At 41.0% G+C, this 15,471-nt stretch overlaps 1 protein-coding gene across 2 annotated transcripts in view; it reads right to left on the bottom strand.

The window, feature by feature from the left end:
* The window catches only part of lhfpl2b (LHFPL tetraspan subfamily member 2b), a 246,176-nt gene that overhangs the window by 187,089 nt on the left and 43,616 nt on the right, over positions 1-15,471 (bottom strand). The gene's annotated exons all lie outside the window — the stretch shown is intronic.

The raw sequence follows: 15,471 nt of genomic DNA, 5'->3' as shown, positions 1-15,471 counted from the left end.
CCTCACTCGCAGATTTAGTCATCTCCACCAGATCCTCGTCAGTTAAGGGGTCCGAGTGTGTCTCCACCAGCTCATCCACGTCATCGTGAGTCATATCCGCGAAACCTTCTCCTGTCAGCATGTGGACTAGCCTAACTGCCTGATCCACTGCCGAGTCGCTTATATCCTCTGGGGTGAGTCCTCTGTAGTCGTGGACAATTTCAGGCCACAACATTTTCCAGCTAGCCTTCACAGTCTCCGTCTTTATGTCCTTCATTGCAGCCTGGATGTTCTTCAGACAGGTTGCGATGGTATACTGCCGCCAGTATTCCTTCAGCAAGAAGTTATCCTCAAGATTCATGCCTTCGACAAGGTGCTGCAGGGTGTTTCGCGTGTAGAGGGCTTTGAACGCGCGAATAACGCCTTGATCCATGGGCTGGATCAGCGAAGTGGTGTTGGGAGGAAGGAACTCGATCCGCACACCACCGTAGGATAGGTCTTGCGCATGACCTCCAGCATTGTCCATGAGGAGAAGGACATTAAACTCGAGTCCCTTCTCCGCGAGATACAGCTTGACTTGGGAGATGAAGCACTCGTGGAACCAGTCCGATGACAGCTGCTTTGTGATCCAGCCCTTGTTGTTGTGCATCCAATGCACTGGCAGCTGGTTCTTGTTTTTATTCTTCACGGCTCTAGGGTTCTTGGCTTTATAGATAAGGGCAGGCTTGAGCAAAAACCCTCCGCATTTCCACACATAACAATAGTCACGCGATCTTTATACGCCTTGAAGCCACGGACCTTGGCCTCATCCTTGAAAATGAATGTCCGGGAAGGCATTCTTTTCCAGAAAAGTCCTGTTTCGTCCATATTGAACACCTGTTCTGGATGATACTTGCCCTCCTCAAGGATTTTTTTGAACGTGTTGTTCACGTTAGTCCTCTGCTGCAGGCTGATCAGGTAGCTTCTCCGTGGAGAATGACACTCTTCAGAGAATACCTCTTCTGGAACTTTTCAAACCAACCTTTGCTCGCCGTGAAATCCATAAACGTTGCAGAAGAGGGTCCTGATTGAGGATCGTCCGTCGTAAAGCGCTGATAGAGCTGCCTTGCCTTCTCCCGGATGACCAGCGAATCCAACGGAATGTTTTTCTTGCGGCTGTCGCTGATCCAAATGGCTAGGACAGACTCCATTTTCACAATGAACTTATTACGACTTGTCACAACGCGCTTTGCTTCCTTGTTGAAAGAGACAGCAGCCGTTTCACGGATGTTCTTTTCATCTTTACGGATGGAGCGAACAGTAGACTCATTCAAGTTGTAATGCCGGGCAACCTCAATGATTTTCTTGCCATCTCTGATCATATCCAAGAGTTTCACCTTCTCCTGGATGGTAAGCATCTTCCTCCGGCGCTTAGTTTTATTTTCAGAAGGCTTAGAAAAAGCAGCACGTTTAGGAGCCATTGTGGGGCTTAGATAAAAGTTCTCAGAAAGCGCATGCGTAGTGACGTAAGCGTGTATGAGAAAAAAATCGAGATAGAGTGAAGCCGCAAAAGTCGAAGCGTGATACAGCGAGGGATCACTGTATTTATTATTTACCATTTACGTATTTATGCTGTTTGCCTATGTCCCTTAAATTTTGTGGGTGGAACCCAAAGACGCGGATCCAACATGACATCACTGCTAAGGACCACCCTCAGCCTTTATACTCTGAGGGTTAAGCAGACGCTCAACAACAAGCTGTGCTGTGTTCATTACTGCTATAAGTGCTGCTCGGATTTTATGGTTTTGAGATTTTTTCACTAATTTTGATTCTGCCTTCTGGATTTTGGGTTAGACTTGCTTGCCTTTTATGGCATACCATTTTTGTATTGTATTTTGCTTTTTTCTTGTTTATCCTATTTTCGGATCATTTAATACATTCTTTAATAAAATATAAGGAACTCTGATCTATGTTGTCCTAAACTCCAGAGGTTTGCGGTTTTCCCTCTCCTTTGAAGGGCACTTTAAATGTTTAAATGCCTGAGTTGCATTTTGGTCCCATACAATCTGCCTTTAAAGTTTGGGGTCAGGCAGGTTGGGGTTTGGTCTATTCTGGGGTCAGACTTGGTGAAGTCCTGGTCTGGAGATCTGCTCACTCAATTTGCCATCTTGTGTGCCAATAATCACAACAGGCATGCCATTGTAGACCATTAATGAGCAGTTTCCTTCTTGAGGACATCTGTCAAAAACATACTTTAAACAGCACAAGACATTAAGTCAGATTCTAAACTTAGCCCTCACTTCCTATTGCTTGTGTTTAAGTTGGTGTTGGGTACAAATTAGGCTCACTTGTTAGTTAAATGGCTTATTGTTCTGGTGAAATAATAAGCAAAATGCACAACTGGTCAGCAACAAGTAGACATTTTATGAATTGTTCATATTTTCCGTTTCTCTTTCATCACACTACTAATGGCAATTCCAGAGTTTTGACCATATTGTTAGGGCATACTGTACATATATCCTGTAACTCACCTAGCTATAAAACATTTTATTTAGCCTAGATTAACTTATTAAACAGTCTTAAATGTTATTCTTAGGCACAGAGCATGCAAAAAATATATTTATTTTCAAAAAAAATTTTGAAAAACGTTCAGCATTCCACAAGACGTAACAGCAAGCGGAATCATCTGAAACAAAATATTCCAAAACATGAGGATCTTTACACTAGTTAATAATGCACTGGATAGCTGTGTGTAGTTGCAGTTGTAGCGTCTTGGGCTTGAATCCTGAGCCTGTTACTTTCTGTGTGGAGTTTCTGTGCTCTTCCTATTTGTTCCCCAGGTACTCTAGTCTTCCTCATTTATCTCAAAAATAATATAAGAAGCATAACATAAAAAGATACGATAAATAAGATAAACAAAAAATAAGGAATAGATGTTATAATAGATAAAACAGCTCATAAAATGGGCATGTTAGATTAACTGCCAACTATGCAATGACCTCACAAATGTGTGCCATGTCATAGCCTGGCACTCACTAGGGTTTTTCCTGCCTTGTGTCATACACATTCAGAAATTGACTTCAGCGTCTGCAACACTGAAACAGATAAAACAGGTTTTAATAGTAGATGGACCGACTGCTACAGAAAAACATTATGATCACATTATATAGAAAAGCATCTCTAGACATCTGTGGAAAAATACTTGGCTTAAGGGTCACACAGTCATTTAGGATAGAAGTGTTTTGATATGCTTTCCATAATAAAACTTAACATTCACCTTAAAGAAAATGCATAAAGGGTTAATAAATGTCAGAAACCTGTTCAGGAATATCAGGAAACCAGATACAGGTCAAGTGAACAACAAAGATGTAACACACAAAATGCACTGAAAGATGACTGAGAGATCAGATGACCTGTATTCAACAAGATTGGGCAGCTGTTCTACGAGGGGAGGAGGGGGTTACCCAAAAATAAAAAAAATATTAAAAAAAAGCATATTTCTCTGAACATTTCCAAAATTGAATTACCCTCAAAAGACTCTCTCTGAGACACAATGCACTTGACCCATCACTTTCTCCATTGTTCAAAACTACTCTAAAACTCTTGCAAAGTGCCTCCATTGTCTGCTTCTTGACCTCCTCTACATCCTGAAAACTCTTTTTTCCTTTACGGCCCCTCTTCAGTCTTTGAAATGACAAAAAATTATGGGTGCAAGGTCTGAGTAGAAGGGTTGCTGGAAACCGGTATCATCCCGGTTTTCGTGATAAACTGCCACACACTCAATGCTGTGTGAGCAGAAGTACTGTCGTGATGCAGAAGCCACTCGACTGATTGCCACAGTCATTTTCTCTGCACAGCATCACACAATCGCTCGAGCACTTTAAGATAAAAACCCTGGCCTGGTTCAAAGCTTCTTCTCTGAATGCTTCTCAGAGAATTGTGACAGCGTCTGCTGCTGTTTTCCCCAATAGGAAACAAAACTTGATGCAAACACGTTATTCTTTCAAGTCTGCCATCACAAAATCGACGAAGACGGGAACAGGGGCTCAGGAAAAAAATGACACTGACCTTATAGACCATTCTCCAAGGACGCCGCTTGGCCAAATGATGCATAGGTCAGTCTAGTACACGCACCTAGCAGCAAATGTCATAACTAACGCCTCTCCAGCCTCCAGAAAAAAATTCTCGTCATTTTTGGATCCCCCCTCATATATATAGAAATTTCTAGGGTGGTGGCTCAACCCAAAGAGTATAAGAATATTAAGAGTATAATAAAATACTTTTATTTTATACAGATCATTTGGGTATAAAGCAACAAACATACCAGAGTAAAACTATGAATTGATTAACACCGTTATGTATAAAAACAGACCTACACCTTTAATATTTGATCATTCTCTTCATGCTGTAACAGAGCGCTCCCTCATCAGCATGGTGCTGCAAGAGAATAAATGCTGCAATGAACGACTTTCCTCCTGCCTGGTTTCTGACTCAAAGAGGTTTTATCAACTTGTTCTACTAGAGGATACATTTCTTTCTTCTACTTTTTGTTTCATTTCTACGACACGTGAGTAACGCCTTCTGCTTGATGTGTTCTAATTTTAATGTAAGCTACTCCTACGCTATAGACCAGTGATTTCCGAGGTGTTTTGGATGTGGACCTCCTTGCTAAAGTCAAAGAAATAGTTGACCACCTACAGCAAACACTCACTTGTCAGCATAAATTCTGCTGTGGAGTTACCACATTTATTTTAGAACATGTATTTATATCAGAAATGCTAACGTTCAAATCCAAAGTCACTGGATAGTCCCAGATTTCAGTCGGTGGTCCACAATATGCTTGCAGCCAGGAGGACAGCATAGCAGCAGGTTGACAGAGAATACTGGCAAAGCATAACCAGTGTGCATCACCAACGGCATGGAAGGGCTCTCCAGGCAAATGACAAGGAGGATTTATAAAAGGGTCCCGCGCAGTGACAGAGACTAGTTTAACATCACAAAGAATTAAAGTTTGAAAAAGTGTAAGCTATGGTTGTTAAAAGTATCGACATATCAATAAGTATCAATTTGAACATTTTAAAATGACTTCAATGTTGGTATCGATTCTAGAGCCTGCATTACAAATGCACTACCGGTTCTCCATGACTTGATTTGCTGCCCCATTTCCACCCACTCACAGGTGTTAATAAGATGGCAGCTTCAGCAGCGTCAGAGCTTCCACCAGCATGCAAAACTGACAAAGAGGGCAGCCAGAGTGGTATCTGGAAATATTTTGGCTATGTGGTAAATGGGGATGGAAACCCACAAGATACATGAAGGCCTGTAGGCAAGATCTGCAAGCGACTCAATGCTAATTATTTTGAGAGGGATCGGAGTTGTAAATTACAGAAACATGAATTATTTATAAACTTGTATACATACTGTTGTTGTGTTTGAAGTTGGGATGTGACTTTTTTTTTTCTACACGTTAAAACATTTTTTTATCCATTTAAACACGGAATGCATCAAAACAGGGGCCTGCCATTACTTTCAGCTTTACTGTAATTAGAGACCAGTTTTATTCTGTGCTGTTCACTCAGGTTCCACAGGCTTCCTTCGCTCCCTTGAGTTTTAAACTGTGTGGCACAGGGCAGGACCCAGCAAGCTCAAATCTCACCATGAACACACTAATACAGTCCCGGGATTTATTAACCAGCTCCTCTTAAATATATCACAATAAACACAGGATTTTTTTTTCTCCTCACAATAATGTTCTCATCACCGCACTGCCCTCCTCCAGTCAAGGGTTGCCTCTCTACCTCCCAGCCCCGACTTGCCTGGATAAGGGAGTGCGGTCCCTTTTATTACAGACCCAGGGCGATTGCCCGATCAAAGTACTTCTGGGTCACATGGAAATCCATCATAGTAGGGAACTTGTCTCCCGGTAGCCCCCTCTTGCGGTACCCTGTGAACCCAGCAAGGCTTTTCTGCCAGACTACATTTCCCAGCATGCTCTGCTGATTTGGGCGCCGATAATCAGGACTGCTGCCATCTAGCATGATGGGGGATTAAAAAAGCCCCAGTGATATTTTCTCTTTTTAATGGGCTGTCCGTCTACCCTTTCCGGTACCTCCTTCCAGGTCTGCTCCCTCTCCTGGCCGGGATGCCCGTCCAGCCCATGTGGCATTTACAATTGTCGCTGGAAAGTGTCCACATTGCTTTCATTACATGCGATTTCAAAGTTATATTTCATCACATTTACTGTATAATGTAAGGCAATATAACTTTTCAGTGGTCAGCCTCAAACAGTCACACTACTACTTCACAGCGAGTATTTAGTACGTCTGGGCTCATTTGGAGCCCAACAAAAGCACACAGCAGCCTCACCGATGAGCACATCGACATGCTGGCACTGCAAAAAATGTGGAAGCTACAAAGACATTGCAGTTTCTTTACACCGTTTGTATTTAGTAAAGCCTACCAGTGTGTTGGTGGTCTGTTTGTGTGTTACTTTACAGAACAATGTTTATTTAATGTGTGTTTTACTATTTTTATGTACACCTTTTACAAAAGACTGCAATACTTATTCAATCATAGTTTAACGACTTTTATACCATTTCGTTGTTCTACCTCAGTAACAGTATTTGTTCTCATCAATGTAGAAAAAAAAATGTTGACCGGATTTAAACTTCTTTACTTTTTATTGTTTACAGAACTCTACTCTTACCTTTTACAAAAGACAGGACTACTTGAAGTATTTGATTTTAATGAAGGAAATTTCTATTATTTGTTTCCATCAGTGTTACAAAACTGCAATTTATTTAAACACATTTTTTACTGAGTTACATTATATACTGTACAGAGAATCAAAAATGGCATGGAATTTCAATACTTTTCCTAGTATTGTATAGAAGTTTGAAATGTTGGTATTGTTTCAACCCCAGTGTAAACAGGGAGAGAGAAGGGGCAATCGCTACAAGCAAACCGAGAAAAAGCAGGAAGTGACATTGAAATAAAAGTTGCAATCGTCCTCAAGAATGCTTTGTGGCAGCTCTTTTAGAGCCATTGCACTGGCCATGACAGCAGGGCTGTTATGTTACTTGTACAGTCAGCACCGACGTTTATGACAACAGTTATACTCATGGTAGGTACCAATAAAATTAAAAGAAACCTTTTCACTTTTGGGGATTAAAACGATAAAATGAAACAGAAGACGTAAAGCTAATAACAGTTATGTATTAGTTGGTTCTTAGTGTAAAAAGCATAATAAAAAACATTCCCACAGTCACTAAACAGTAATAACCACCCTAAATAGTGGTGAATAGTGGTGGTGGTCTTTTCACTTGGGCTAATTAAACTTCTTTTCATGAGTCAGACAAAGGACATCCTCCTTTACAGACCACAGATGGCTTATTCTGAAGTTTCATGCATTGGACTTCCTGACACTGGATTACTTACAGCTATGGATCAGGCCTTCCAAGCCTTTATCATCTATGCTGCAGGTGCATTTCAGGCCAACCAAATCATAATTAGTTAGCAACACATCTGATATCGGTGTAAAGATAAGAACATGAAGGTTAAGGAAAGAAGGAGTCCGACGCACTCGCAGTCCTGGTGATCTCAGGTAAATGGCTGCCTACCTCGTCCTGGCCAGAATTCTTTTTCTTTGCTTTTACTGTTTTCAAGTAAGTATCCGTAGAGTACTTGATGTATCCTTATTAAAGACCCATTGGCCTACATATCATTCTGAAGGGCAGATCTTACTCGGTCAGAATATATGCAGAAGTGGAATCCTGTTGTAACGAAATTCATACGAACATAAAAATATTTCACTATAATAAATATGGGGACAATACATACACAGTTGTGACCGGGCTCACTGGTGATTCCTCATCTCTAAAGGCAGCGGTGCAAGGACAGCTCCATAGCTGCTCTGCTGCATCTGGTAATAAGTAAACCAAAGGACAGGTAATTGGTTGTCCTCTGCAGGATCAGGCTTACCACGTAATGTGCTTGTCGCACAATGTTTTACATTTAACACCGGCTTTGACCTGCTTTTCCTCACACTCTCCTGGCCTGCCACAGCGGTGATTCTGAGCCACTACTGATCTTCAAATGTGAAGATGGGAGCTAAAACAGGAAGACTGCCCTCATGTTGCGGCTCCTAACATGCTCCTATTTTGAATGAAGTCTTGAGACTGTACCTGCCTTCTCTATACAGCAATAAAGTACCTGAAATTTTCCTTGGAAACCTGAACTCACCTTCTTGTCTCTTGTGCAACTTTGTGACCCAAGCATGACAATACATGTATAAAAAAACAGCGCTTCTTAAACTGTAAAAAATATGAAAATGAGACATTAGATGTAGAAGTGATCCCTCGCAATATCGCGCATCGACTTTCGCGGCTTCACTCCATTCCGGATTTTAAATGTAAGCATATCTAAGTATATATCACAGATTTTTCGCTGGTTCTCAGATTTCTGCGGACAATGAGTCTTTTAATTTATGGTACATGCTTCCTCAGTTGGTTTGCCCAGTTGATTTCATACAAAGGACACTATTGTCAGATGGCTGAGAAGCTACCCAATCAGAGCACGTATTACGTATTAAATAAAACTCCTCAATGATATACGATATGCTTCCCGCGCGGTGCTTTGCATACTTGAAAGCCTGAACAGCACCTATTGATTTTTGATTGTTTGCTTTTTTCTGTCTCTGTCTCACTAACATTCTCTGCTCCTGACGCACACTCCTTTGAAAAGGAAGATATGTTCGCATTCTTTTAATTGTGAGACGGAACTGTCATTTCTGTCTTGTCATGGAGCACAGTTTAAACTTTTGAAAAAGAGACAAATGTTTGTTTGCAGTGTTTTAATGTCCCTGTCTCTACAACCTCCTGTGTTTCTGTGCAAATCTGTGACCCAAGCGTTACAATATAAAAATAATAATATAACTACATGGTTTTTACTTCACGGATTTTCACCTTTCGCGGGGAGGTCTGGAACGCAACCACCACGATCGAGGGGGGATCACTGTACAGGTATGAATACAGAATAAGACATTAGATGTAACTTCTTTTTTGCAGCATAAACTGACGCTGTTAATCACTTTTTTGTTCATCGTAAAGAAAACTTTGAGAAGCGCAATGAACCTTGAACAGTACTGTATCCACACACAACACAGCTACCCACACGGACGATCGGCAGAGACTTGATGTTGCGCCTATACTCTTGCTGACTCTCGCTGAGACTGCCCGAGACTGGAAATTTCGCAACAGACTCTCACTTTCTTTTGGTCTAACAAGAAATAGAGAACCTGTTGTAGGGTTCTCAAGACTCAGTGAAAGTGTAGGCACGGCATTATTATCTTCAGTGGCCATTTTTGATTGAAAAATCATTCGTTATATTGAAATTTATATTGCGTTAAAACAAAATCCATTTAACACGATGTTGTATGAACGTTTGTCCTGGCCAACAAAAAGTATTTGTTATTCTGAAAATGTCATTACTTCGGTATTCGCTATTACAGGATTTGACCTGTAGTTGGTATGCATTGTATTCAAGTTACAACACCAACAGTTGCAAGATTCAAAAACATCGATAGAAAATAAATAAAATTCTAAAATATACAAAGTGGAAAACACAGAAAGTGGAATAAGGTGTCAGTTGAAAGTTGAAACTCCACTATCATTGCCTTATGCATCACATTGTACACAACAGACAATGTTGTTGTTCTTTTAGGGGCAGGTGTTGCTGTGGTACAGCAATTTAACCATCTCTGAGGGAAAGAAGACCACTGACCATGAACCACTTTGGAAATGATGATTGCAGATTTTTCCCTTAGAACAAACATAAATTCCTAGCCCAGTATTCAGAAAATGGTACTTGATAAAAAACAGAGCTCACTGGAGTTTATATTTTAAAATCTTTAAGAATGGATATTAATGCACTTGTTTTGTATAGTAACTTTTAAAGTACTAATGTATAATAATTTACTTACTGCTAAAGAAGAAACAGGTCGATTATGATGATTTACTGTATATCCTAAGGATGAATTTACTTTAAGGTAATTGAATACACTTTAAAGGATTGGATATTGATTGACTTTGAATACGTCGCAGGTTGCACTGTATTAGGATTTAGCGACCCAGTGTCACTCGGTATGTCACACACTTTGTCATTGTTGAAATGCTCCATTTTAAATCCTTTTCTGTAAAAATAAAAATCAGGAATTCAATCCTTACACCCCTTTTCAGTATCCTCGTGTGTGTCAGCTTGGCGCTTCCTGTCTCAATTGCATATGACTAATCAACCAAAGTGAAACGGACTAATCAGACAAAAGCCAATCAGATTGCTCGATGTATATATCCATATCTTTATCTATATCTACCAATGCATCATAAATGAAAAATCTAAATTAGGGAAACAAAAACTCTTTGATGCATCTATGAGAGGAAAAAGGTGACTGAGCTGAAACGTTACATAGAAACTCAACATTACATTTAGCTAAGTTTCTTTTTATCAGTACAGAATTAAATTCTCTTTATTTCATGGATCGCAGTGGTTAGTGCTGTCACCTCACCTATTCAGCAGCCGACTCCCTCACCCAGAATCCAAACACTTCACCCAGCTGTTGTCTGTGTGGAGTTCGCATGTCCCCCCCCCGTGTCCACGAGTGTTAAGTCATTCAGCGACTCTAAACTGGCCCAGTGTAAGTGTGGATGTGGCAAATGTGTCCTGTGACAGCCTGGCACCGCTTCCAAGGCTGGGTCCTGCCCTGTGCCACCCAGTGCTGCTAGATGGGTTACAATTGGTACAAGAGGGTTTAAGAATCTGATGCTTTTGTGGACAATAGTAGGTCAGACTTTCTACTCAACAGATAAAGCATACTGTAAATTTGAAACATTTCTGGTTTTTTCCCTTTAAATATCTACAGCCAATTACAGAATTAGTGATTAGTGAAGTCAGTAAACGGACTGGTAGAGAATGGAGGGTCATGAGGTTGCTGGAAAGGGGTGTGTGGCACTCGTGATATCTTTGCAAAAGGACGAAGATCCAAGTCTTTAGAGTCCTGGTGCTCACCGTTTTGCTATAAGGTTTGCGAGACATGGACGCTATCCAGTGACTGGCACTCTTTCAGTACTGTGTGTCTTTGGAGAATTCTTGGGTACCGCTGGTTTGACTTTGTGTCGAATGAGTGGCTGCTCACAGAGTCCCGAATGAGGAATAACCTACATTGTGATGGAGCGTCAGTTACGGCACTATGGCCATGTGGCGCAATTCCCTGAGGGTGATCCAGCTCACCAGATCCTCATTGTTGACGACCCGAGCAGCTGGTCCAGACCAAAGTGATGCCCACATAACACCTGGCTGCGGCAGACAGAGGGTCATTTCAGGAGGGTGGGACTGTCCTGGGAGGTTCCCAACCCTCATGTGGTGGGTGCAGCGACTTGCTGTACCAGTGTGTGCTCCCTACCCTGACCTGACCTGAATTACAATATGTCCAGGCAACACTATAGTTATTTATATCTCTGATTCCAACAATAAAACTTCAATATCAGCCAATTCATTTACCACATTATACACTTGGCACAGCAAAAGGATCTAGAAAGGAGATAAAAAAGAACCGCTCTCTTGTCAGAAAGCAGCAGACGGTTACAGAAGCAGTTGTGTAATCTGAAAACATCTGGCTGTCAAAAAAGTGAAATATGAGTTTCCTATAAAAGCCTCATTCAGTCTAACTTTCAAAGTGTTCATGCCTGTTAATCAACCTTTAGATAATGTTTTCCAAAAAGATGTAAGGAAATCTTTACTAAGTGAGAGTAAAGAAAGTAAAAATACATGCATTCGATGTTGTAGTACAGAATAAGTTGAAACATTTGAATGCTTGTTTTTACATTTCCCGAGTAGCAGCTACAGAACCAAGAGATTAAAACCATGAGCTGCACATTACTGTTTATGCACACAAGTAAGAGGCGCACTCGACTTCACATGGCAGTGGCACCAGGTCAAGTTTAACAGCATGTGAAGAGCCATCAGGGAGGAAAAGGGCTCCGAAACCTCGGTACACAAAGCCTTTTCACTTAGTGGAATGTTAATCCAGTCCAGGCTTTGAATTTTGCCTCCTCATGTTGACTCCTTTGTTGAATATATCAACCCAATCTTTTTCTCCGAGTAACTTTTAGGTTTTTGGGTTAGGCTGACAAGAAGCACAGCCATCAAATATCAGCTGTCGTTTCTGTATCCACACAATACAGCTCAGGGACTTGGGGACAGTCTAGTCAGCAGCATTAGAAAATGAATCCTGGCTGAATTGCCAGACCACTGCAGGACTCCCTGCTTTTACGTACACTTCACAGTTAAACAATGAACTTAACACTGTAAGAGAAAAAACTGGAGCGTCCAGACAAAATCCCAGCAGACATGGGGAGTCCAGGCCAGAAATCAAACCTGGATATCGGCGTTCTTGTGCACACCATTTATAAATGCAATCTAAAGACCTAGAACAGGCAAAACCGCAGAGCACAAAACGTCACTCGGTTTTGTAAATATACACGCGAATATCTGCCCTTCTAACATACAAATCAGCTCCAACTCAGGGCTATGTAGGTGTAAACATGAAGACTTGGCCTCTGTCAAGATAAAATATGCTTTAGCCTTTGTTTGAAGCCTGGGCTCTTCCCTTGGGCCACAGCAGGCAAAGGTCAGTAACTGGCACTAACAGTTTTGAGTCGTAAACAATAAAAAGCTCAGCGCCACTCTGCAACACAGAAAGCAGGCCTGAGGAAGCGATTAAGCACAGCACTTCCACTGGTGATGAACTGCTGGCAGTGTTCTAAGACATCTCATTCCACGGCCAAAATGATGCCAACATGAAAACCTACAGTTCAATTTAAAAAAGGCAAGTCCACAGATCTAGCGAAAACTGCAGAAACACAAAAGAAGGGGAAGTCGGCATTATAACACCACCTCTCCGTGCCCACTTACATCAGTTTTGATTTATGAAGAGGCAGAGCCAATCCTGGAAGCACCCAGCACAAGGCAGAAATAAACCATGGATTGCAGGATACCATTTCATCAGGGGGCACTCTCACAGTGGGCATCATTCACAGTGGGTCACAATATGGAGCAGGAAATTAACCAAGCGTGTGCATCGTTAAGATGAGGGACGGAAACCAACACAGACAAAGGGAGCACAGTAGAGATGGGGACCAGGATTCCAATCCAAAACTCTGGAGCAGTGATTTTTAAACTAATGGGTCGCGACCCAAAAGGTCTGACGTTGGTTCACACCGAGCCGTGAATAGCACTGAATGGGAAAGAGTCGTAGACAGATTACGAAACGCCTCGCGATGGGGCGCAAGATGAAACCACCAATCCACCCCAAAGAGACTACGATCAGTGGCGATTCTAAAAAGGGGAACCACCCCTAAAGGACTAGGATTATGGGATGGATCCACTGGGTAAGGTGTCACTGTGATTGTGGGTTGCGAAGAAAAAAAAATAAGCAAAAGTGGGTCGTGAAAATAAAACGTTTAAGAGCCATTACACTAGAGCAGGGATTCCCAAACTCGGTCCCGGGGACCCCCTGTGGCTGAAGGTTTTTGTTCCAAGTTTTGGACTCCTGGGCTAATAAAGTGAACTGATATTGATTGCCCAGGTCCTGTGTTTTAGGAACAGTACAGAAATTAGAAAACTAAGTTTGGTAAAAAAAAAAAAAAAAATTATTAAAATGTACCAAGCAGTTATATGGGAATACAGTAATCCCTCCTCGATCGCGGGGGTTGCGTTCCAGAACCCCCCGCGATAGGTGAAAATCCGCAAAGTAGAAACCATATGTTTCTATGGTTATTTTTATATATTTTAAGCCCTTATAAACTCTCCCACACTGTTTATAAATATTCCCCAGAGTTATACAGCATAATCCCTTTGTATTCTCTTAGATATTAGGTAAGATTCATTGAAATTATGTATATAAACACACTGTTTATATACAGTAAAACCTAAATATTATTTTAAAGATATTGAGTGTCTCCGATATCACATATTTTACAGCCATTACGATAGACAGGCCACCAGCAATAAATACGTACAATGCAACAAAAATAGTATGCAGTAAATGTGTGTACAGTGACACTAAACGTACGTACATGTACTAAGTACTGTAAGTAGAAAATTAATTATGGTTACTCACCAACAATGACACGATGACTTGTCCGATAACAATGAGTTTTATTTTACTGCACAACAAAGGAGAGCGTTACAGCCCTTAAAGGAGCCACTTCAGGCGATTGTGTAGCACTGCCGTTGTCCTTCTAACCGGCAGTCTTCAATGCAAATCCCTAAAGCAGATTCCATCCAGACTACTGCCTTATTACATCCACTTACAACTCGTTTTGCACAATGTTTAATAGGACACTGCGGCCGTAGATCTTATATTCCTTTCCTACTTTTTAAATAAAAAGAATCGTAGCCTTCAACAAATCCAAAACGTTTACCTTTTCGCAATCGTTAACATCTTCCGTTTCGCTTGGGCACGGCCCCTGAAGCAGTAGCAGATCGTTTTGGAGCCATAATGAAGGGCTTGAATATGCACAATGATAAACACAAAAGAGCACAACTCTTTACACAGCGAAACACGTTGATGCTGAATGAGCGAGACGAGACTTCCTGGTTAACACTGCATTCAGCACGCAGGAACTTAACTGCGTGCTCTGATTGGTTAGCTTCTCAGTCATCCGCCAATAGCGTCCCTTGTATGAAATCAACTGGGCAAACCAACTAAGGAAGCATGTACAGGAAGTAAAAAGACACATTGTCCGCAGAACCTGCGAAAAATCCGCGTTATATATTTAGTTATGCTTTCATATAAAATCCGCGATAGAGCGAAGCCGCGAAAGTCAAAGCACGATATAGCGAGGGATTACTGTAATGTATTTTTTTCTTTTTAACAGTATTTTCATCTCGATTTCCATTCTACTTTTCCAAGTGTTTAATTAATCCATTATTTACTAATTAGTGGGTCTGACGCCAAAGTAGTTGCAGCCTTTGATTATTCAGCGTGCTGTTCGCCTGGCTGTCTGCTCTGCTCGTTTTTAATTGTCATTATGAAGAGTGAACTGCACAGAGAAAGAGCAAAATATAATGAAATCAACAGCAGAGATTTAAGTATTTAGATCCATAGTAAAAATAGAAATATTTCTAAATTTCTTATAAATGTAAAAATTATGCTGCGGTGCTTTTCTGAATACAGAATACTAGAGGCCTTCGCCCCCTGCTCGCTTCGCTCGCCAACCCCAGTGTTTGATTTTCCGGATACACACTTGTAAGATTTTTTTTTCTTTGAATTGTTGCTATTTCATTAGTTTCACTTTTATTTCAGAATTTCTGTAAAAAAATATTTGGAATCTTTCATGTCCCAATATGCTGAATCTTTTAAATGAGGTCTGTGAGACTTGTGTTTTTAAATGACGTTGTACCATAATTTAGGATAGGTTTCTCTGTTTGGAATTTCAGCACAGACAAAACGATCCA

Source organism: Polypterus senegalus, chromosome 7 (assembly GCF_016835505.1).
Source record: "Polypterus senegalus isolate Bchr_013 chromosome 7, ASM1683550v1, whole genome shotgun sequence".
Classification (NCBI taxonomy): Eukaryota; Metazoa; Chordata; class Cladistia; order Polypteriformes; family Polypteridae; genus Polypterus; species Polypterus senegalus.
This window is presented reverse-complemented; position numbering and strand designations above follow the sequence as displayed.